The sequence below is a fragment of the Notamacropus eugenii genome, chromosome 5, assembly GCF_028372415.1.
Source record: "Notamacropus eugenii isolate mMacEug1 chromosome 5, mMacEug1.pri_v2, whole genome shotgun sequence".
NCBI lineage: Eukaryota > Metazoa > Chordata > Mammalia > Diprotodontia > Macropodidae > Notamacropus > Notamacropus eugenii.
In genome coordinates this window covers 151,336,073-151,361,756 of record NC_092876.1, presented here as the reverse complement: position 1 = coordinate 151,361,756, position 25,684 = coordinate 151,336,073, and the positions used below count along the sequence as shown (strand labels likewise).

At 36.5% G+C, this 25,684-nt stretch overlaps 1 long non-coding RNA gene across 1 annotated transcript in view; it reads left to right on the top strand.

Annotated features, from left to right (window-relative positions):
* Positions 1–15,205: 15,205 nt before the first annotated feature.
* LOC140505347 (uncharacterized) overlaps positions 15,206–25,684 on the top strand; it is a 73,996-nt gene continuing 63,517 nt past the window's right edge. The window contains exons 1-2 of the long non-coding RNA XR_011967458.1: positions 15,206–15,722; positions 18,128–18,209. This is a non-coding gene — a long non-coding RNA (uncharacterized lncRNA). The remainder of the gene's footprint in view (positions 15,723–18,127; positions 18,210–25,684) is intronic.

The following is a 25,684-nucleotide window of genomic DNA, read 5'->3' as shown; positions in this document are numbered from 1 at the left end:
TGTCACAATGATTTCGATGTTAAGAGCTAGTAGCTAACTTCGTGACTTTTGACGAGTCACTTCACCGGATCTGTCTTACATTCCTTATCATTCAAATGAGGGGGAAGAGGGTAGTAATAGATGACCTCAAAGTTTTCTTTCAACTCTATGTCTAAAAAAGTATAAATGAAACCACCTAATTATATTAGTTCTAAAAGAAAAAAATCATTAGATTATGTTTTTCTAATGAGTATAAATATGAGGTAGAATTTCATTTATTCAGTGTGTGTTCGTCCTTTGTTGCCGAAGAAGACCATGCCATCAGAGAAATGATGGCATGACTTGCACTTAACTTTGTTTTGAGTGAGGGAGGGCTGTGCAAGGTCACCAGCCTCACTTCCCCTCCAGAGCCATCTGAATCCAGTGACCAGATATTCATCAGGATGACTGGAGATGACCCAGGATGAGGCAGTTGGGGTTAAGTGACTTGTCCAAGGACACACAGCTAGTGAGGGTCAAGTGTCTGAGGTGAGATTTGAACTCAGGTCCTTCTGACTCCTGCACTGGTGCTCTACCCGCTGCACCATCTAGCTGCCCCCATTTATTTAGTAATTTAGCTTGTAATGCTCAATTTTTTTTTCAATGAAAAAATTACCTGTTTAAATATTTTGCAATATAGAGAAACGGAATGGTGAAATGGTGATTGCACTTTCAGGATGAATCAACAACTTGACAAAATAATGTTTTAGCAAATAGACCAGAAATAAGAAAACCCAATGACTGCAGCATAGATTTTTAAATTACTTTCTTTTCTACTCAAGATCCATACTGATGTATTTATTTAGCTATTGCTATATATTGAGAACAGTGTTAAATATTGTGGAGTACCAATACAAAGTAAGGACAGAATTTATTAAAATTGATGTATTTACTGTTATGTTTCCTCTCAAATTTACTGAAAATATAAAATCTATGAATAGTCATGTCTCCAAGGAGCAAATAAATTGTTAAGAATAAATTTAATTTGTTTAACTCTAATAACTAGGTGAATGAAAATTCAAACAATTTTCAGGTAATATTTTATAATTTCCAAACTGGCAAAAATAATTAAAAACCTTACATTTTATTGTTGTTTGGGTAGAGGATTAAGAAATATTCTGGAGCTGTAAATATGTGAAAAATCTTTTCTAATGAAACCTGGCAATGTACAATGAAATATTACAAAACCCCATATTCTTTGAGTCCATTGATGCCATTACTAGTACTATATACCAATACTGATATTAAAATGATTCAAGTATCTATTAAGTGCTTACTGTGTGCTAGGTATTGTCCTAAATGTTAGGGACATGAACCACAGAAATAAAAGAATCCCTGCCCTCAAAGAACTTCCATTTGAATGGAGAAAAAACACATTCAGAAACAATGTATATAGAATACATATAACATGAGTACATGGTCATTTGGGGGAGAGGATGCTCTAACAGCTGAGAGGATTAAGAAAAACTTCATTAAGAAGGCCTACTGGACAAAAATGACAACCTGAATTGGAGGCATACTTACTCTAAAAAATCTGAAGTTCACATCAATCAATCAGGATAATGATTTAAAAAGCCCATAAGAAACAAAATAAGTTCCTTCCTCAATTTCAGAACTGTACAAAAGACCAGTCATAAGTCCAAGGGCAGGAAAATGGAACCTTGAACTCTATACAAGGTTAATATTCTATTGTGTTCAGAATTGGTCAGGGGCACTTATGGTATATAAGGCTCTGTGACCAGAAGAAGAAGAGTGGACAACTTCCCTGAGAAAGCCCCAAGTTGATCAGAAAACCCCAAAGAGGACCTGCTAAGCCTTTGGGAACAGACATACATACTGATCAATATGGTTCCACAGCATGAGACTTGGAGACTCTATGCTTAGTGACTTTGAGGTCTCTAAAATGCTTGAGGTGGCCCTGATGATTTGATACTTTCAGTCTCAAAAATTGAGAGGGTGTGTGGTCAAATGCTTGCAGGTGGAGTCCCAGGTAAGAATTTTGGAGAACAGGGTGACAACTAGTAAGGCTGATCACTGCATTCCAAAAGTTCAAGGGCAAATTATCAAAGTAAAGCTGAGGGTATGAGTGTATTAAAGAAAACACTATCTAGCATGAAAAATTGTTAAAAATTCAATCCCTTAACAAATGTGATCAAAGACCTGTGGGAAAAGAAAGAGATTTTCCAAAAAAATACTACATGAATATCTGGATAAAATGCAGTAAGATATAAAGCATGAAAGAAAAACTCTATAGGAAAGAATTAGCAGAATAAGAAGCTTAGCAGAAAAAGTGATAAACCTTACTCAAGAAATGGAATCACTGAAAAGAGTTTGAATAATGTCTTAGATGCTGACTAGGTATATTTCTGTAGGCAAATGATTGAAAAATTCTGAGTTATATTTCCCTTCTCTTTAAAATTGAATATAATACCAGCTCCTATTTCACAGCATTTTTGTGAGATGCAAATGTGTATCGTGTTCTGTCAGATGATATAAATATGTATTAATGAAATAAACCATCATCATCATCATCATCATCATCATCATCATCATCATCATCATCACCATCATTTATTGACATTTTCACATTGAATATTTTTTCTCATGCCAAAAAAGACTATTAAGCCTTTGTAGGATTGGAATTCCTGGATTTGCATAACCACAAACCCAATGCCAACACCTTGCAAATTAAAATGATTTAGTAAATATTTATTGTTGTCATTGATGAATAAATTGTATAGATTTGTAAATAAAGTCCCATTCAATGGACATATGGATTTCTATTCAGTGAGTTCCAAAACTGTCCTGATAGAATCAGCAACGCATCCCAGGTTACCATGGGAATCAGTGTCAAAACTAAGATTGAAACTGATTCTCTAACGCATACCTATATCATTATATTGAGCTTGCTTCCATGACTACGTCCACAGCCCTTTTTTTCTCCTCAGAGGCAGCAATTTGGCTAATTTAATCTCTTCTATATATTCTTTTCAGTTTGAAAAATGAAGCCCCTTTCTTTGATATAATAATACTTCTAAACTGTCACAGGCATTTAGTAGAAGCCTAATACCCTTTTCTCAGGCTTATTACAAAATTCAGACTAGACAGGATAGAAATTGCTTGACTTATGATCTATTTTGTTCTTGAAATAGAGAATGATTTTCCTGGTCATTGTCTAGATTACAAATTTGGATAGTTTCTTTGTTTTCCCAGAGTAGCAACTACAATTCTAAGGACCGAATAAAGGCTTAAGGTGTCAACACCAATTGGAGCAGAAGCAGGTTACAATAGCTTATAATGTTTGCCTATTCTCAACCTAAAGAGTTGTTGGAGTAACACTCTGAATAGTAGGTTTGAAATATAAGCTTTTTAAAACATTGGTTGAACCACATCTTATTTGCATTCTTAGAGTTATTATTTCTGGAAAAAAACAAATCATGGTAACTCAAAGATTTAAAATTATATTCCATATATTTTGGTGGCAATGTAAAGAAAGAGGAATTTAATCCAGCCTCTGCTGCTTGGATATGCTACAACTATTGTTTTCATTTATGAATTTTAAAAGTAAAGATGCTTTAAAGAGAATTTTCCTAATACTAGAATATATTATTGAATTTTGGAAAACTCTCACAGGATACTTAGATGAGAGACTGAGAATGGAAATTGACCTCAGAGGCTACCTAAGCCACCTACTTCTTTCAAAGATTGAATAAACTATGGTCTAGGGATTTTGTGTAACTTCCACAGAGTCACAAGGTATCCCAGATTCTTTGATTCCAGATTCAGTGCTCTACCTACTGTACAATTCCTACCTATGGAAAGAAAAAATTTATCTGAAGCTATTAAAAACATATTTAATAGAAAAATAACATTACAACAAGACAGAAGTGAACATATATCATAAAAGAATTATCTAGGAGGAATTCTGGATATAATCCCTAAGCCTAAATCAGTATCCCAGAATTTCAGAGATGGAAGGGACCATAGCGGCCATCTAGTCTAACGTATACCAGAAAATGAATATCTAGTACAGTATACCTGGCCATTGTTCATCCTCTTTCTGCTTAGAGAATTTAGATGATGGAAACTGCACAACTTTCTTTGGTTACCCATTTCCCTTTGGATAGCTTTATTTATTAATAATTTTTTTCCTTTACTTAATACAAATATGTCTCTTTGAAACTTCCGCCCAGTGATCATGGTTCTGCCATATGTATCTAGTCAGGCCAAGTCTCATCATTTACTGCTGAGAGTTTTTTCCCCAATACTTGAAGACAGCTGTCTTGGCCATCCTGTCTTTCTCCCTCACTCTTTGCCTAAACCTGACCCCCCTTTTCTTCCAACTAAACATCCCAGGTTTCTTCAACTGATTCTCACGTAACACAGACTCAAAGCTCTTTACCATGCTGGTTGACCTCCTCTAGTCATTTCCTAGCTTATCAATGTCCATCTTAAACTATGGCACCAAGAACTGAAAATAATTCTCAAGATGTTTTCTGACTGTAGGGACTATTATCTGTTGATTCCTGAAGACTATGCTTCTCAAAGCAGCCCAAGGTTTTATCAGCTTTTTTTGTGTCTCATCATGGTGTTAACTCAGATTTACCCTACAGTCACTAAGTACTCCAGATTTTTTTTAAAAGAAAATGACTGTGTCACTCTGTTCTCCAATTGTACCTTTAAAGCATTTTTTTCAGCTGAACTACTAATATTTATATTTTTCCCTCATTGAATTTGATCTCATTACGTTGGGTCCAATGCTCTAGATCATGAATGTCTTTTTCGGATTCTGATTCTATCATCCAATGTGTTAGGTGTCTCTTCTCACTTCCTATAACCTCTGAAGTTAATAAATATTGCTTCAATTCTTTTATCCAAATCATAAATAAAATGTGAAATAACACAGGATAGAATAGTGATCCTATGGTCACTCCACTTCAGAACTCCTTCAAGTTATTATTAAACCAATTAAAAAAAAAAACAATCTAGATTCTGATTTTGACCATTCAAACAGTTTTGAACCCTAGTTGTCCTACTTTCTAAGACATATCTCTACTTTAGTATGGAGTCTTATGAGAGCTCATTAGCTATTAACTAGGTCATTTGCATACTATATGAAACATCCACATATAGCCTACTTTAGCTATTTTATGACATCACAGGAGTCTAAAACATCTTTGATAGTTCCTCATTACCTACTGAATCAAGTCCAAATTCTTCCTTTCCAGCCTGCTGCTACTCTAATCCCCTATATGATCTGATCAAACAAAATTCAACTAATGAATATTTCACACCAAAAACCTACCTTGATTTTTTTCCATTTATTCCTCTTCTTCTGTTCAAAAAGGTTCTCAAGTCTAGACCCAATAGTCAAAATCCAGTAAAAGATAACTCAAATTATAGCTTATGTAGGTAACTTTTCCAGATCTTCCTAGCTGAATTATTGACTTTTCCTTCTGAATCGTTATAATACTTCTATTTTTTACTTGTCTTATGTCACTTACTCATTACTGTACCATGTTAGAATTATTTCTGGAAGAGAAAATTTTCCTTGTTAGATTTTTAGTTCCCTAAGGGCATTGGTCATATTTTCATCTGCCTTCTCCATGCAATGGCTCACCCATTGATTTGATCACAGTAGACATTCAAATATTTGTTCAATAAATGACCAAATGAATGAATTGATTAATGGTTCAGATCAAATTCCTATTTTATTATAATCAAACAGAAATAACATTCAAGGAAAATCATTTTAGGAACTAAACTATTGTGGTTATCATGTATAATTTTTTTTCTGTCCCAATGTTTCTAACAATGATAGACTAAACTCTCTAAAATTCAATAGTTTAAAACAAGTATTAGCTTTTCATGACAGAATGCATATCTATCTACTCATACAGATATATGGACATATATTTATTCATATATAATATAATTATATATGTACATACATGTATATAAACATATATCCATATATGTATATACAAATAGATATATTATGTATAAATATGCTATATGCCTATATAAAAGTTAAATAGAATTTAGTGTTTTAAACACAAGTATTGTCTTTACATCATGACATGGAAGAGTATCTAGATGCTTGCCTTGGATCCAGGGAGACCTGGGTTCAGGTGTTTTCTCTAACACATATTAGTTATGTGACCATGAACAAGACATTAACCTTCTAAGTGACTTAAGCAATTAATTTTAAACTATATGTAGAATTCTAGTTTCCTCATCTGATGAAAGGAATTTCCATACCAGCTATATCTCTAGACTGATAATCATATAACGGTACACCCCATGCACATGCATGCATATTCATACGTATATACCTACATACACACATACATATATATACGCACATGAATATATGTATATATGCATGTGTGTGTTTGTGTGTGTATAAATATAAGAACAGCAATTGCTTTTCCCTACCACTTGCAATCTTAGAGCCTGGTTTAGGGCAAATGGCTTACCTAGGGTCACACTCTCCTTAATTGAAAAAGATAGGTTATGAATTCATATTTTCATAGTTCCAAGGTAATCTTTTATATGCTATGCCACAGAAATTCAGTTACAGGATACTCTTTCAAATGAAATTTAAGAGATTAGTAAAAGTCCTACTTCTTTGAGAAGTTCACTGTTTTCTCCTTTATCCTACCTTTTTCCTAATCATTAATATAATAAAATAGGGTTTAATGATACCTATGGTTGTATTAATTCATCATGTTTCCATGCTTTTATCAAAATGACGAATCCATTCATCACTACCTATAGAAGGACATCTATACCTTGGGAGAATAGCTTGCCAGGGCAAAGAAAGAAAATCATTATCTGATAGACAGCCCTGTCTAATCATGAATCTCTTCAAACTTACCTAGGCTTGGTGTTCTCTGAGAAATTAATTGTCTTCAAACTTTAAAATTTTCCTCTTGCAAGGAATTGTTGTCTCCTAAGCATAAAGTGTTCTTCCACCTCACCTCCACTTAGTAGCTTCCCTAACTTCCTTCAAGAATCTTCTCAAAACCAACTTTCTGCCATTCCATTTCAGCTACACAGAGATAATCATACTCTTGATCATGTTATTACCCCAAGTTTTATACTCTCAAGTTTTCTACTTCCATGTTCTTGAACTGTGAAGTTCTTGGATCATTCTGTTCTCTTCCTTACAACTCCTATCATGGTTCTCCTCTCCACCCATAAACTCCAACTTATCACACCTCAATTCATTCCAAGTACTCTCTCTTAAAGTAGTTACATCCTCCTTTTTTCCGATCTCAACCTCTTGGTGAACCCGTTCATTGCTACACATACTCTTTACTTGAGTCCCTTAACCTCTTATTCCAGTACTGATTATGACTTGGCAAGTTCTAATTTTGCATTACTTATATGATACACCACTATCGTATGTTGTTCCCAGTCACATGCTGCTTGATGAATAAGACATGAAATGCTTATGAATCCCAACTTTCAGGGTGAAAAACCTGAAAGAAGCTTGGCACAGCAGACTTCCAGAGAGGCTAATTATTATAATGGCAGAGGACTGACAATCTCACTTATGGAAAATAAGGAGTTCAAACAGAAATTTGCAGTGACTTTTATGGATATTTCGGTATTTGCATTTCTGCCAAAACACTGTGACCATTATTGGTGCTGAAAGTTCAGACCTGTCTTCTTCCTAGAAGAGACCATTAAGGGATGCTACTAAAACAATGAAGAAAAGGGTATTTAAAGAGATTTACACAGATTCAGAGCGAACATATTCAATACTTTGAGAAAATGGAAGCAAGAGAAGTTTGTAAGTGAGGAAACAAAAAGACTAGTACGATTTTGTAATCATAGTATCAGAAGCCCTAAAGTTTGGCAAAAGGATATTTGAGCAAAGAAACCAAATAATGTATCTGCTTCAAGTCAGCTCAGAAGAAATACTTCTTGGCTGTCCTTGTACCATGTTAGGCACTGGGGAATTTTTTTGGGGGGTGGCATTAGCACTTTTTTCATCCTCTAGGCTGTCATTTCATTGGTAGAGAGAAATCTCAGAAGATAACCTTTCTCAACTAGATTGGAGCTTTTATCCATAACTTGTGTTCCTTGAGTGTTTTCTTGCACAAAGTTATATGATTTGCCCAGTGTCCTAAAACCAAAATTTGTCAGAGGCTGGATTTTAACCCAAGTATTTCTGACTATGAAGTTAAAAAAAAGTTAGCATCGATGTCACACAATCTCTCAGAATCTGGGTATATTAAAACAGACTAAAAAAAATCATTCATACTCTCAGAGAGCTTAATATGATAAGTAAAAATGTTATTTCAAATAAATAGCCCAAGTATAGGCATTCTGTGATATTTCAGAATATTTCCTTAAATCATCTGCCCTAATGTCAGGCAGGCTTCTTTATAGAAAATAAAAATTTGGAATCCTTCCTATTTAATGAGAACATGACAAACAAAAATTAACTGTATTGTGAGTGTATGTGTATGTCTTCTTCTACCCTTCAGCACCTAGAAAAGAAATGGGGGGGGGAGGGTGTGAAGAAAGGGAAGGGGAAGAAATGCCCTGAATCTTAAAATGTTCCTAACAAAATGTTGCTAAGAAAAAATAGTTTGAATCTTAAAATCTGAGGCCTCTTGGCATGAGGAAGCATTCCTGAGGCCCACAATGTACATTCTTGAGGTTATTCTGGAGTACAAAATCCTCAATCTGGTATCTTGTATAAATAATCATCTGATTCATTTGAGAACAAAAAAAAATAGCTACTTGACATCTGAAATGATGGCTTAAAATTTTTAATTTGTAGATTGCCAAGACCATGTAAGGGCAACTGATTAGGGCTTTTCAAATTGGCAAGCTATGGTTGTCAGGGTTTATTGCACTATGTGTGACCCAAATAGGATATTTGTAGTAGGGTGACATAGAGAGCATGGCAGGAAATGCACAGACATTGCATTCTTTAGTTTGCTTCACAAATGGCATTTATAGTTCACAAGGCTTTAAAACCTTCTGGTATTTTTCAGCTTGACTTGAAGAAGGGAGATTATTCTTTATTTCTGTGAGAAATAATGAATAAATACGTTAACTGCTAAATTCTCATCTGACAAGAGAAGTTAATCACCTGTCCTCTACAATCAGAGGACAGATTTTCACAACCATGCCTTAAAACCAATGTGGCTATAAAGTAAACAATCTATGCATAATGTTTGCTTATGGTCCTCTCTTAACTTTACCTTGAATTAGAGTGATAGGCTATGATAAAGTTGAGAGATACAGAGAGCTAGGGTGAAGTGAAAATGAGATAACAGACAAAAGAGTTGGAAATTAATAGGTGTTATGTTAAATCCTGGGTGTTACAATGTTTCTTTGATCATTAGCCAATGAGTCAATATGTAATCAACTGCATAAAATACTTACTTCTCAAACCCCTCCTTATGTGCTAGGCACTGTGATAACCACTGAGAAATGCAAAAAACAACCTATCCTCAAAGAGTTCACAGTCTAATGGGGGAGATTGCAAACAAATAAACATATATGAAGAAGCTATATACAGAATAAATAGGAACTAATTAAAAGAGAGAAGGCATTAGAATTTAAAAAGAAAAGACTGAGAGAAGTTTTCAATAAAAGATAAGACTTTTGCCCAGAAGTAAAAGGAAACCAAGGAAACTAAGAGATAGAGATAAGGAGGAAGAAAATCTCAGGCATTGGGGACAGCCAGAGAAAATGTCCACAGTCAAGAGACAGAATATCTTATTTGTACATCAGTATGGAGGCCAGTGTCACTGGATTGAAGAATGGGTGTGGGGGAAAGAGAGGAGGAATACAAGACTAGTATGAGGGCTAGAAATGTGTGTGGGGAAGGGTAGGTTATGTTCAAGGTCAAGGAATGACCTTGAACAACAAACAAAGGATTTTATTTATTTTTATTCTGGAAATAGGGATAGGGAGCCTGTAGCTTTTATTGACCATCAGAGTGACATATTTGGACTTGTGCTTTAGGAAAATCACTTTGGCAGATGAATGGATGATGGATATCAGCAGACCTTCACTACAGTTGTGGCAGAGGAGAAGGGGTATATTCAAGAGATGTTGCAAAGGTGAAATTGACAGGCTTTGGCAGTATCTTGGATATGAGGTAGGGAATGATGAAAGATAATGAGGAATCCAAGATGATTCTTCTATTGTGAGCCTAAGGGAGTGATAGGATGGTGTTGTCCTTTATAGTAATATGGAAAGTAGAAAGGGGCAGAGTTTAGGAGGAAAGATTATGGGTTTTGCTTATGTTGAGTTTGAGATATCTACAGGACATTGAGCTTGTGATGCCTGCAGGACATTTCATGAAGTGATATTGCAGTTCAGTAGTGAGGTTAGGGCAGTATGGATATATCTAAGAATCATAAGTATGATGATAATAAATGCATGAAAGCTGATTAAATCACCAAGAATAGAAGTATAGAAGGGAAGTAGAAGAAAGCCTATCACAGAATCTTGTGAGACACTTATGATTAGAGAGCATGATCTGGATGAGTAGCCAGTGAAGAAAACTGAGTTAGAGTAGTCAGAGATGTTAGAGCTGAACTAGGAGAGAACAGTGCCACAAAACTTAGAAAGAACTTCTAGGAGAAAAGGATGATAGAAAATGTCAAAGGATGTGGACAGGTCAAGAATGAGGACAGAGAAAAGTTCATTTGATTTGACAATTAGGAGATCATTGACAGTTTTGGAGAGATCAGTTTTGGTGGAGTGAGGAGATCAGAAGTTGGATTGTAGGGGTTTAAGAAGAGAAAGAAGGGAAAGAAGTGGAGGCATTGACTGCAAATTGCTTTTTTCTACAAGTTTTGCCACAAAGGGCAGAAGGCATATAAAATCATAAGGGATAGAAGGATCAAGTGAGGGGATATTTTGAGGATAGAGAAGACATGAGCATATTTGTAGACAGCAGAGAGTGATCCAGTAGACAAGGAGAGATTGAAGATATGTGAGAAAGTGGGATTGACAGAAATAAAATTATCTTGGAAAAGTTGTGATGGAATGGGATTACGTATACAGGTAGAGGAGTTTCCCTTGGCAAGGAATAGGTCCAATTCTTCATGTTAGAAGTTGGTGAAGGAAAAAATACTTGGGGAAGATATTTGAATGATATGGGAAGAAGAAGAGGGAACAACAGAATTCTTGGCAAATTCTGTTTTTATGTGAGCTATCGGACAAGGTTCTCAGCTAAGAAGATGACTGGAAGGGAGCCTTGATGGATAACTTGAAAATGGATGCAAAGTTTTGGAAGAGCTACTATGGAAAGTGGAAAAGTATGTTCATAAGGGAGATTTAGGACTGCCTAGCTGCATTGATAACTCAGGTGAAATAGGGTAAGAAAAATGTTAGTGTATACAACCAGAGCAATGGCTTGATTTGATTTTCTTTACCTATGTTCAGCAAGCATGTAAGAAGGAGCCAAAAAAGTAGACTATGGAAGTGAGTCAAGGCTGAGAATTGGGAGAGAGCAACCAATGATATGATAAGGAGGTCAAAATCTCCAGAGAAAGGAACATTATAGAATAGAACTGGTTGCCCAGAGGGTCAAGATAGGGAAAAGAGGAAAAAATGTCTAGTTTGGGATCATTGGCCTGGGAGATAATTGATCACTGTGACTGAAGGTCACAATGTGGATGAAGAGTTTGGTATGGGAAGGCAGAGAAGATGGGAAGCCAGCAGATTCTGGTTGGAGAGGGGAATTTAAGACATCTTGAACATGGGAATGGTAAGTTTGTGGGAGATGGTAAAATCAAAGGTATGACCATCTTTGCATATAGCTGAGTTGGATTCAGGTTATGAGAAGTGACTGGGTTGAGGAACTGAACATTCTTTATATGTATTGCACTTTAGTAGTTGAGGAAAGAACGATTATATGTCATGCACTGAACTTATCAAAGAAGAAAAGGGAGTGTCCTGCGTGTCTGTAGATAAGAACTGCCAGGATTTTCATTGGGTAGATGTGGAATATATCCTCCAGAAAAGGACAGGTTATTGAATGACAGAGGTAGGGGAGAAACATTCAAGGGTCAGTATGGAACAAGATATAGACCAACTCTTCTGTTTCAACCAACCTAGTTATCCTTCAGCTTTCTCATTAAATTCAAAGTCAGCAAATATCATTCAAAAATCCACTAGACATACTGTGTTTAATCAATTTCTCCTTTGCTAAGGATGCTAATCAAATTCTCCCTTGCTCCTCTAACAAGTACCCCCAGTTAATGGCTACAACATTCATTTTAGCTTTCTCCAAGTAGACTTCTGGGCCATAGTCTTTGAAGTTCTCTTCCTATTAATAAGGCTGTATCAGAAATTAATGAAGGCTCAGATAATTTTCCAGGATTATATTCTTTCGTATGTATTTTCTATGAGCATTTTAAATATTTAGACTGTTTTCTATAGTCTCCTTTCTTCCCCTCAGTTAAGTTGTCATCTAATCTATTCTCAGAAACTGATTTTAGGGGTGGAGTCAAGATAGTAGAGTAAAAATGTACACCTACTCCAGCTTTCTCCCCATAGCTCATAAAACACTTATAAAAAATTACCCTAAACAAATTCTAGAGCAGCAGAAGCTGCAAAACAACAGAATGAAAGAGATTTCCAGTCCAAGACAGCCTGGAAGCCTGACAGGAAAGGTCTATTGCGCCAGGCTCAGAGCAGAACACAGCCCATGGAGTCCAGTCCAGCCTTGGTCATACAGCACAGCAGGGACAGACCTCAGGGGGCAGAATTCCCAGCAGCAGCTGGGGTTCCCAGATTATTCAACCCACAAATGCCAAAAGCAGATTCAAAGGTCAGTGAGAAAGCACTTTCACCTGGGTGAGAAAGGAATACAGTCTGGCCCCAGCAGCCCCAGGGCAGCAGCGCTCATTGCAAAAGATCATCCATTTTAGGAGTTCTCAGCCTAAAGGCCTGGGGGAATTGCAAGACTGATCTGGATCTCAGCCCTGAGTGGCAGTCCTGGGATGAGGAGAAACTCTGGTGTGGTGGAGTTGATGGAGGTTCTGGAGAGAGAATTCTATTAACAGATCCTGGGCAGAAAAGCCTGCGGTTGCTCACAGACCAACGTGCAGGACAGGAGAGGAATAATTTCTTATCCCTTGGTTGTGCCACCTTGAAGGAACTGAGAAATTACAGATCCCTGGAGTACACCCTACTCTTGACAAAGAACTCAAAATCAAGTAACTGGCTGGAAAAATGCCCCCAAAAGGGAAAAAAAAATAAGACTATAGAGAGTTACTTTCTTGGTGAAGAGGTATTTTCTTCCACGCCTTTGGATAAGGAAAGACAATTGTTACCATGAGAGGAAGACATAAAAGTCAAGGCTTCTACAACCAAAACCTCCAAAATATATATGCAAAGATCTCAGGCAATGGAAGAGCTCAAAAAGGATTTTGAAAATTAAGTAAGAGAGGTGGAAGAAAAATTGGGAAGAGAAATGAAAGTGATGCAAGAAAATTGTGAAAAGTGAGTCAACAGTTTGCTAAAGGAGACCCAAAAAAATGCTGAAGAAAATAACACCTTTAAAAATAGACTAACCCAATTGGAAAAAGAGGTCCACAAAGCCAACAATGAGAAGAATCCTATAAAAAACAGAATTAGATAAATGGAAAATGACATTCAAAAGCTCACTGAAGAAATAGTTATAAAAATTAGAATGGAGCAGATGGAAGCTAATGACTTTAGGAGAAACCAAGAAATTACAAAACAAAACAAAAAGAATGAAAAAATTGAAGGCAATGTGAAATATCTCATTGGAAAAACAAGTGACTTTGAAAATAAATCCAGGAGAGACAATTAAAAAATTATGGAACAACCTTAAAACCACAATCAAAAAAAGAGTCTAGATATAATCTTCCATGAAATTATCAAGGAGAACTGCCCTGATATTCTAGAACCAGAGGGTAAAATAAATATTGAAAGGATCTCCTGAAAGAGAGACAAAAAGAAAAACTCCAAGGAATATTGTAGTGAAATTCCACACTTCCCAGGTTAAGGAGAAACTATTGCAAACAGCCAGAAAGAAACTATGCAAGTATTGTGGAAATATAATCAGGATAACACAAGATCTAGCAGCTTTACATTAAGGGATCAAAGGGCTTGCAATATGATATTCCAGAAGTCAGAAGAACTAAGATTAAAACCAAGAATCACCTACCTAGAAAAACTGAGTATAATACGTCAGAGGAAAAAATGGTCATTCAATGACATAGAGAACTTTCAAGCATTTTTTATGAAAAGACTAGAGCTGAATAGAAAATTTGACTTTCAAACACCAGAATCCAGAGAAGCCTGAAAAGGTAAACAGGAAAAAAAATCTTAGGAGACTTACTAATGTTGAACTATTTACATTCGTGCATGGAAAGATAATATTTGTAATTCTTGAGACTTTTCTCAGTATTTGGGTAGTTGGAGGGTTTATATACATGTAGACAGAAGGCACAGGGTGAATTGAATAGGAAGGAATGATATCTAAAAAAAAAAATTAAGGGATAAGAGAAGAATATATTGGGAGGAGAAAGGAAGAAATGGAATGGGGTAAATTATCTCTCATAATAGAGGCAAGAGAAAGCTTTGTCAATTGAGAGGGAAAAAGGGGAGGTTAGAAGGAAAAGGTGAAGCTTACTTATCACATTTGGCTCAAGGTGTGAATAACATGCATACTCAATTTGGTATGAAAATCTATTTAACTCTACAGGAAAGTAGGGGAGAAGCAGATAAGTTGGGTGTGGGGGGAATGATAGATGGGAGGAGGGAGTAATTAGAAGTAAACACTTTTGGGGAGGGACAAGTTCAAAAGAGAATATAATAAACGGGGGGCAGAATAGGAAGGAAGGAAATATAGGTAGTCTATCACAACATGGCTATTATGAAAGTCTTTTGCATAACCACACATGTACAGCCTCTACTAAATAACTTACCTTCTCAATGGGGATGAGTGGGGAGGGAGGAAGGGAGAGAAGTTGGAACTCAAAGTTTTAGGAACGAATGTTGAGAATTGTTTTTGCATGCAACTGTGAAACAAGAAATACAGGTAATGAGATATAGAAATCTATCTTGTCCTACAAGAAAAGAGAGAAGATGGGGATAAGGGAAGGGAGGGGTGTGATAGAAAGGAGGGCAGGTTTGGGGACAGTGTAATCAGAATGAACGATGTCTTGGAATGGGGGGAGGGGAAAGATGGTGAGAAAATTTGGAAGTCAAAATCTTATGGAAATGAATGTTGGAAAATAAAAATAAATTAATAAATAAAATTTAAAAAAATAAACAAAAATTACAAACTGATTTTAGTTCTCAGAACTTATGCCACATCAGCTACTCAGGACCCTCTATTTTAACTTCTTCATCATTCTTCCCTGTTTTATAGTACAAGAGAGAGTTCTGGGTTTGGATTCAGAGGACCTGGGTTAATTTATTAACTCTTTAACTGATTATATTTGGAACTTATAGTTAACCTCTCCATGCCTCACTTTTCTTATCTAAAAATGAAGAGATTTGACCAGATGGTCCTTCCTATGGTCCTTTGACTGTGATCTTTTGAGGCAGGTGATCACATGGTGGCCAGAAGAAATGATACAAGGACCCTCTCAAGGTCTATCTCAAGAACTTTGGATTTGACTGTGCAACATGGGAGACACTGACACAGGACTGCTCAGCATGGCATGCCCACATAAGAAAAGGTGAGGTGCCCTTTGAGCAAAGCAGAATTGAGATAGCACAAAGTAAATGCAGGATGCACAAATTTGGGATATCCACCCCAAATATTCAAATGGATTATCTGTGCCCAATTTGTGGTAGAGCATTCCGAGCTCATATTGGTTTGATCAGTCACAGTCAGACACACTGAAATTTCACTTTACAACGGTGATGTCACTTGGTCATCTTCAAAGAGGAAGGACAACAACCAATCAACCAACTAAATTGTACTGAACTAAGCTACTAGCTGAAGAATGAATTCTCTTTACAACTTTCCAGAATTCTGCTCACATTTCTACTGGTTAACATATCTCCAATAACAGAAGTCTTTATGGGTATTATCTCACACAGTAGTAAATTAAATCTAAGCCCAGAATCAATCATAAAAGCTCTCTTTCTTTTGTGTCTTGGTAAATGTCTACTTTAAACTAGATTTTAGAAGGACTGCATTCTACTGTAGGCCTAATACTTAGGACTCAGTCATGTGAGCTCTCATAAGCTCACTTTCTACAAATGTAAAATGGGAGTAATACCTGCCATGGCAAAGCCTTGGGGGAAAGGAAGACAGAAAAAAATTAAATAGGGGGAAAAGTATCTTTCACCTGATGGCCAGGCTTCTACTAGTGAGCCTCAGTATGCTTAGCTGGCCTGGCCATGCAACAACAGGTAGATAACCTGCATTAGCTTGGTCTCCACTGGCATAGTCTTGGGAGTTCTACATCACCTTGATGCTCTGACAAGGCTGAAGTTCCTTCTAACTCATAGTCTCTGTGATTCTACAAGACATTATTATTACTTATCATGTGTGTACATATCAGTTGTCTACCTATGATACAATAGCCTCCCTAGTCTTGTGTTTTAGTTTTTAAATAGTTTAAATATAAGATGAAAAAGAAAAAGAAATCTGTAAAACCTGAAAAATTATCAAAAACATAGAATTAATTGATCAAAATTAGTAAACATTTAATAACATTTAATTAATTAGCAAACATTTATTAACATTTATTTATTTACACATGAGCTGATGGTGCGTACTATATAGACAAAGACAAAAATCAGATAGCTTCCAATATGAGTGGGATATATACTATGTTGCAAAGATAACAAATTCTCATTTTCATTTGTTGAGTTTTATATGGCTATAGAACATACAACTTTAGATGTATAATAAGAACTTGATGATGTGGAACTAAATATCAAGTGATAGACTGGGATTGGTGTAATAGGAGTTAAAAAGCTTCCCTGCCCATTAATAGGCCTCAGGTGGTGCTACTGAGAGAGGCTTGATTGAGGGAGACTTGTTTTGTATGGGGGCCCACACCTTCTGCTGATGGCTAAGGAGGTACTAGGTCATGAGGAGTTGTGTCCTCTTGCTCTGAAAAGAGTATATATACTCTGGGTTGAAGTTTTGTTTTGGGGCTTAATTTTTGGAGGAAGTTTCCTGTGCCAGATGTGACTCTGGGCAACCCTTTTAAGAAGCCCCCCAGTTTTGAAAACCCAGATGTTGGTACATCTCTCTCTGGTAATGATATATGTATTGCTTATGGTCAGCCATTTGGAAGCCCTGTATGTTGGTCATGCTTGTATATTCTGTTGGACTATGTGTTTGATTAAAGTAGATTATTGACCCCTCAAAATTTGCTTTCCATTTAGAAAAGCAGATCTAAGAACCTGTACAACAGGTCCTCCTGTGTATGTCAGGGTCCTTGCTGTTACATAAAGGTCTGGGAATTGTCATAAGAAATGATAGTTGAACTTATGAGATTGAAGGAATTCACCAAGTGGAGGGAGAGGGAGAGGGAGAGGGAGAGGGAAAAGGAGAGGAAGCGAGAGGGAGAGGGAAAAGAAGAGGAAGAGGGAGGGAAAGAGCCCTGGGGATACACACATATTTGAGCGAGAAAGAGGATGATGTGCACAAAACTTTTATTTTTGGAAGCAATCAGGGTTGCCCAGAATCACACAGCTAGTAAAAGATATTTTTATGCAGTCTTCTCACCAAATATAAGGTATGATTATAAAATGTGACTTAAATATACATCTGCATATATGCACGCATAGATGTGAATGTATATATGCATATATATGTGAGTGCATGTGTGTGTGTTTGTATGTATGATGATAGATGAGGGAAATAGAGACAAAGAGACAAATGAAGGAGGAGGAAGAAGACAAAGAGAAAGAGAAAAGCAGTACACCATTTACAATTCTCTATGGCCACAACTAGCATAATTGAAACCACCAAACCACCAAGGCATCAAACAGGCAGGTAACACTATCTGTAAGAAGTATTATTACTGTAAGGAGGGGATGAATAACTCACAATAGATGTGCCAGGTGGTGAAAGAACTGGGGCTGATGTCTTGTATGTTTCCTTCATCTATTGATCCAGGGCTGCAATGAAGCTTACTGTGTTTTGGTGGGAGAAGAAGAGACCTTTCTCATTCCAGTAATCCACAGATAACAGAAAATAGGTAATGACTGAGCAGTAATATATGTGTCCTGACAAAGTTTAGCACATGGATCATTCATATTCAAAGGCACATGAGATTTTTCTCCCCAACCAGTTGAAGCAAACTGTAATCCCTTATAGCTATAAAGTAGATGTAAAGAGATTTATCCCTCCATTACCAATGATAGATGGTCATTTCAAGGCAATTCTTATAGAAACCTGTCCCCTAAGCCAATGAAATGTGATTGATAGATGGGTGTAGTTGATCTCTAGTGGGTCTTCACTTAAGAATTAGTATTTTGTTCAATTAGATTGATTCAGCAAATCTACTCAAGGGAATAGTTGGTATTATTTAGAGTGTCTTGTGTCAGAAAGCACATGTAGTACATGTGTCCTAGTTCTAGCTAGCAGGGGATGGAGCTAATGAGAATGAATGGGTTTCTACTTTTGGCATGATCAATAGGCTAGTTCTTTATTAACGTTAATCAAGATTGTATGAACAATAATAAGGAAGATGCAAAGGGAAGGAAATGAGGACACATCCCTGACAACTGGGTCCCTATTCTTTATTTCCCTTTAGTCTGATCTGCATTTTTTTATAGCTGCTTTAAGCATCATGATGTGCATTGGAGCAATGTCCATTCCAGCTAATAAAGTTTGGATATCATATTAAATGTCACCTGCTTTTACAAACAGCCATCCCAATGTTTTCATTCTTTTCCAACTTTCTCATTAGGAAATGAGTTTTCTCTTTAGAAACAATATCTCCCTACCAAAGTGTCCACCTGGGAAGACAAATGGAAATGAAATTGAATGAAATAAAACCTCATTAACTAGAACCAAAGGATCAGAGATTTAGATATGTAAGGGAATTTATAACTCAACTTCTCTATCATGTTAAGTGAGGAAACTGAGGACCCAAGAGATAAAGTTATTTACCAAGCTTATGTAGGTGATAAATAGTAGAACCAGGAGTGAAACACAGATCCTCTGACATGAAATCCTCCCCACTCTTAGACTATATCCCACTGCTTCTGTTGTGTTACTCTTACTAAGACCTAAGTAGTTTAACTACTGTGCTCCATCCTAGCCCTAAACAAATGAACATCAGTGAAGTCACTTGGCACCATAAGTCATACAGTACTGATCTTTATTGACAAAGCTTCTTTTCATAAAGTATGTCATTATGGTGAGAGGTGACATTCAGGTTAAGGGATAGAAGTTCTGCAAGGAGTAGGGTTTGTTTTGTCAATTAGCACCCTGGCTCCCAACATCGACCACTTCCCCCTGTAAGTAAAATCTCATTCTAAAACTCACTAAAATGCCGTCCTTGCTTCTAAGTGAGCAACGTTCCATTTTTTTGGTTTTTTATGAGACTGGTTGCAGCTACACATGAATATAATGCCCCTTCCAGGTTTAAAGGACAGCCTGCGTCCCCACGTAACTCAGTGATGTGGTGAAGAAGAAAGACATGGGAGGCGGGAGAAGATAGGCCAACTCTGTTTATTGATCCGAGGGTCAGGGAATATAGACAGAAACTGCAAGTCTACATGACATCCTGTTCATCTGCTGTCCTAGAAATTTGGTCAATCTTATTGTCTTTAAAGACTGTTAGCCTAGAGGGCATCTATTTTACATATCCTTTGTATTCTGTAGTTCTCTTGTTTGTCTCACAGAGACGGCAACTTCCGGGGGGCATGGAGAGTCATTCTAGATGCTAATGAACACAATCTCAAAGAACAGTTTCCTCAAGGTCTATCCTGAACTTGTCAACCGCACTCCATCCTGGCCCTCAACATCCAGGCTAAACTCATTGATTTTAATCTCATCATAATGCTACTCACCCAAGCTTTGATTGACACTACCTCCCTTAGCCTTCTCTCCCCTCTACTTGGAGGGCTAGAGCACCAAATTCCTTCTAAATGACTTCTTTTACAAAGGGCAAAAACTGAGGTCTCAGGTTGCTCTACTTTGCATCAGCTGCTTTGCTTAGTTTCAGCTCCACAGAATAAGATTTCCTGCTGTTTACTCCCTGCAGTCCCATTCTCCTCCACCTGCTTTCTAACACTTTCCTGCCTGCGTTTGTGTTTTGTCACTCTCCATCTCATTGTGAGCTCCTTGAGGGCAGCTTCAGTCTTTTTATTAGTTGCAGCCAGTGCTTATCCCACTGCCAGGTGCTTAATAAATATTTATTGGATTGGATACCTAGAAGACAATCTTACCCATTTCTATGACATTTTGGAGAATGCGAATCTTAACTTTCTCCAAGAAGGTCTCCTTTTTTAGAATTATTTCATCGCAAAGCCAATAGCCCATAAATTTTATCTGAATTGGTTTGTGTGTGCAAGCATAGATGCCATGTTCTTCCATTGTAAGAGAAGTGGGTTGATGTGGGGGTGATCTGCTAGCTCAGTGGGCATAAAATGATTATCAATAGCAAAATAGTAACTGTTGATGTTTCCCATCCAGCCTGATGTCTTTCTTTTTCTTGACCTCATTAAAGGGGCCATACCCTGGCTACTTCTTAAACAGATCTATTCAATAAATGGGCTTTGCCTCACCCTAAATGAGTGCCTGCCAAGACCTTGGCCTAAAGGGCCCAAGATCTCCCAGTGCATCCTGGGTCATCTCTAGTCATCCTGAGGAATATCAGGTCTCTGGATTCAGATGGCTCTGGACGAGAAATGAGGCTGGTGCCCTGCACAGTCCTCCCTCACTTAAAACAAAGTCAAGTGTAATTCATGTTATCATTTCTCTGATGGCATAGTCTTCTTTGGCAACTAAGGATGAACACAACAACAGAAGATTTCCCCCCTGCTCCCCAGTTAAAAAGAACATATTTAACTGGACCAACCTGAGACTACTATTGCCTATAGGATGTAATATTTTTGATTACAGATAATGAGCTCCTTTTTTCAGGAAAACATGTCGAACATGCCACCACTACTCTTGATTTGATACCTAAACCATCTGCCTGTTTTCTGAAAGCACGTGAATCCCAGATTTCCTCTTGGACAGTGCTTAAAATCAGGTATTCGGCAGACATTTAGAGTAATTGAGGTGGAATATGATTTCCCTTGGAGCTTACATTAGAGTCTCCAGTCTGATCCTCATCAAACAGGATGTGCAAGTAATTGCCTTCTGAGAAAGAAGAATAACATGTCCAAGGAAGAAAGCAACAATCCCAACAACAATAGCCACAAATATCTCCATGGTTTTTTCATTTCATCAAGCAAAGTATAAGGGCCATATCGAGTCAATTTTAGGTTTATTCTTGTACTTCATTATCGACAAATACAAAGCTAGGGGTTCTTAAGCTTGTTTTAAATTTTTTTGCAACCCTATTATTAGAGTTTTATGGGAGGTCTTTTCAGAGACCTTTGGAATATTATTTGTATGAATACCTTTGATATTCAATCTACAGTCCTAGAAATGCATATTTGAAGTAGCAAGCTTTTCTTAGACAACTGCTACTAGGAGCTCAAAGAACTGAAGATATTACAAGGTAGTCCTTGCACTCACAGGGATTATAGTCAGTAAGCAAGATACTCCACAAACAGAAATAACTGTATTTTATGAGATGTGAACTGATAAATGTACTAGACAGGTAAACAAAATGTTATGTGAAATCTGAGGAGAAGGTTAATAGCGAACTAGAAGTTTTTACAGAAGATATGACATTCAAATTGTCCTGGAAAAGATGTGTAAGAATTGGATAAGCAACTCATGAGACTATTCCAGGTACTGGGAGCAGAGTAAGCAAAGGCGCTGAAGTGGGAAAATATAGCTCCCAAGTCCGATTGGATAGAAAAAGAACCTATCATGTGGAGCTCATTGTGAGATATACATTTTCTGCTCTCAGTATTTATACCATGATATGAATACAAAATAAAATAAATATAATACAAATTAGTATGTGATGTGGATACTTCACTAAGAATTATTTTTTGCAGTACAAACTACCTCATGACATGAACAGATCTCTCATCAGTACTCCTAGGCAGAAAACTTGGGAGAATGCACCTTGAAATTAATATTTACTTTAAAAGGGTTGTAAGATTATTTGATCAGTCATTTCACTCACATTCAACTCTCTGTGACCCCATTTGGGGTTTTCTTAACAAATATACTGCAAGGGTTTGCTATTTCCTTCTCCAGATCATTTTATAAATGAGGAACCAAGGCAGAGTCAAGTGACTTCCCCAGGGTCACATGGCTACTAAGTGTCTGAGGCCAGATTTGAACTAAGGAAGATGAGTCTTCCTGACTTCAGGCCCAGAACTCTATCAACTCTTTCACCTATCTGCCCTGTACAACTATATAAACCATAAATTTCAAGGGCAATAAATTAATTATTGGGACCACTACAAGGAAAAAGCTAATTGTAAGCATAAATTCCTAATGATTATTCCTCCTATTCCTATCCCTAATCTGATCCCTGCTGGCACCCTAGCCCCAACAAAATACTGTTATAGGTTGCTGCTTCTGAGTTAAATGAAATGTTAATGTCACTGATCACCAACAGTTACATGAATGATTTTGATAAGTTATCGGGCACATTTCTGCAGATGAAATGAAAACTAATTAATGAGGCTATCCATGTGATCGTGGACTTAGGTCTTTGGAGATTCTGTAATCAGTTGTGTTCATGGAGTCACAGAATCTTGGCATTGGAAAAACGCTTAAAGATGATCAAATCTAACCTTATACAGCAGGCAGAAAACCCCTCATCTGCATCCATGGTTAATAGGTCATTCAGCCTGCTGGAACAGCAAAGTTAGCTATTTTACAAGGCATGCACAAACCACGTGCATTGGTCTTGTGATTATGTGATTATGTGTGTATGTATAGAGAGTGGATGAATGGTATTAGCAAATATTTGTTCAATGTCCTACACTGAATATACACATCCATATATATGTGTGTATATATACTCATATATACATATATAATAGATATTGGATGCATGCATACAATGTATATTTTATACACATGTGTGGACCATATATATATATATATATATGTATATATTGCATTGTATTATGAATTTAATGATCATCAAAAGTGCATAAATTCAATGTGCAAAAAGGAAGAGATTATGTAAGAAACAATGAGTTTCCATTTTATGCAATTTGTTAAAAGAAATGTAAATATTAAATTTAACAAGGAGTAGCAAATTCACTCTATTTATATTATATTCTTTCTGTTTCCTGCTGTGCATTTCAGAACGATTTATTGATGCTCTTTTTTCTTTATGCATCACTACCCATTTATACACCCCCTAACCTCTAAGCAGAATCCCTCCCTCATAATACATAAGTATAGTCAAAAAAGACAAATCAACACATTGGTTATGCCTGAGAATGCATGTCTGATTCTGTATCTGAAATCATCAGCTCTCTGCCATGAGGTGGGAGGGATGCTTCATCATCAGGCTTTTGAAATCATGATTACAGACCATCATTTTTTAGACAGCTTACATTGTTAGAAAGTTCTGCTGTGCATGGAGCCAAATTCTGCCTTCCTTGAACTCTCACCCACTGGTCCTTAGTCTGACCTCTGAAGTTACATAGAAAAAAATTTAGTTCTTCCACATCAAAGCTTCTCAAGTACTTCAGCACAGTTTACCTCACCATAAAGCAGGTCTTGTAACTTTTTCTCTTCTTAGAACAAAGTTAAGTGGAAGTCAGAGAATTCTAAAACTGAAAGGGAATGAGAGAGATTAATTCATGTACCTTCATATTCACAGATGTGGAAACTGAGGCTCAGAAAGGTCAAACAAATAGTAAATCGCAGGACCAAGATTCGAACCCAGAATTTTTAGCTATAAATGCAATCTTGGATCCATTATTCTATTGCTACCTTTCATACCACAGCATATGCAATAAGATTCAGTTCAATTATCTAATAAGGACCTACTTGCTGTAGAGAGGTATGAGAGAGGATAAAAATGAAATGTGTATATGTGTACATACTACATATATGTGTATATATGTATAAACATATATATATATATATGCATAAACATACACACACACACACTATATAAGAGGTAGCTTCAAGGAGGGAATGCATTCAACACATTTGGGAAGAGTTTGTAGAAAACTCCAGAGGGTGCTTAGCTAGTTTATCCATTTGGTGAATATTACAGCCAAAAGGCATAATTTAGATCAAAATATTTTTCCTTCAGACAGAATTATTCAGTCTGGCTTTCTGCATTAAACAAGGTAATATGATAATTGCTAAATGCCCACTCTTTTTTATGCTTTACAGAAGGGTCATGACACAGTAAATTAAATTACTTTAGAATCTTCATTATCTTTGCCAAAGCTTTCAGTTACTGTGAACATGTGAGGGTCTTCATTGATCATTTTTAGTATGATCACCATGAGGTGAACATCCTAGATGATTTATCTGATATTGGAAAGTTTTCCCGGAACAATATCTGTGCACATGAAGTAAAGAGGGGAAGATAAGTAACTATACAGGTAATTTAAAAGAATGAAGAGGGGAGATATCTCTTATCATATGAATCTTTCAGGTAAAAATTGTTTTTTTTGGTTTTTTTCATCTTTAGAGTTACCCAGATAGTCTAATGTCTCATTTCATTCTGACTATATTCAAGTCTCTGTATAGACGTATGTCTATATAGATATATCATCATTGGTATGACAAGGTGAAGAACACATGGGATTTAAAAGAGGAATCTTTAATTCACCTTAAAAATAAACCCTTGACCTTTTCCAAGGGCTTTTTAATCTAAGACTTTCTGCTTAAAGACAACTCGAAGAAAAGATCAAGGAAACACTGATGAATTAATCCTGTATTCCTGACTTCCAGATAGTATCTTACCTCTCATTCTAAAGGATAGAAGGGATATAATTGGATCTATTCCATCTTCCTTCTCCGAAGGATATGTTACCAATGTCATGTTGAGTAGATTGGTATCTAACCCTTTCTTAAATATCTAAGGAAGTAGCTACAACTGCTTATCTGAAACTTAATGACTAGAATGTCAATGTCAATTTCACTTGGATCCTTACCTTCCAGAATATGCCTCTAACAACTAGTTTATGAGATGGAGCCAAATAATTTTAAACAATTTACAGATATAGATATGATTAAAAATGGATTTTGGGAGGAACTGATTATCAAATACCCTTGGAAAATATTTTAGGATGGTTTTCTGCGGCACCTTTTACTGTGGTCATTGCATTCTGATACCTAAAAGAATTATTTCTGTTTTTTTTTCTTCAAGGAAGCAGGAGAAAATCTACTGAAGAAAATTGTATTTGATTTGGGATTTAAATGTTAAGAAAGTTGGGGCAGGAAGAGAGAAGTGTTTTTAAAATATATATAATGGCCTAAGCAAAGGAATGGAGATGTGAGAACATCATGCATTTGACTTTGGAAGTTGTTAGGGAACAACCAAAGGTTTATTTCCTGGAAGAGTGAAGGGAACAGATATGCAAATATTTAAGATAATTACAGCAGCAA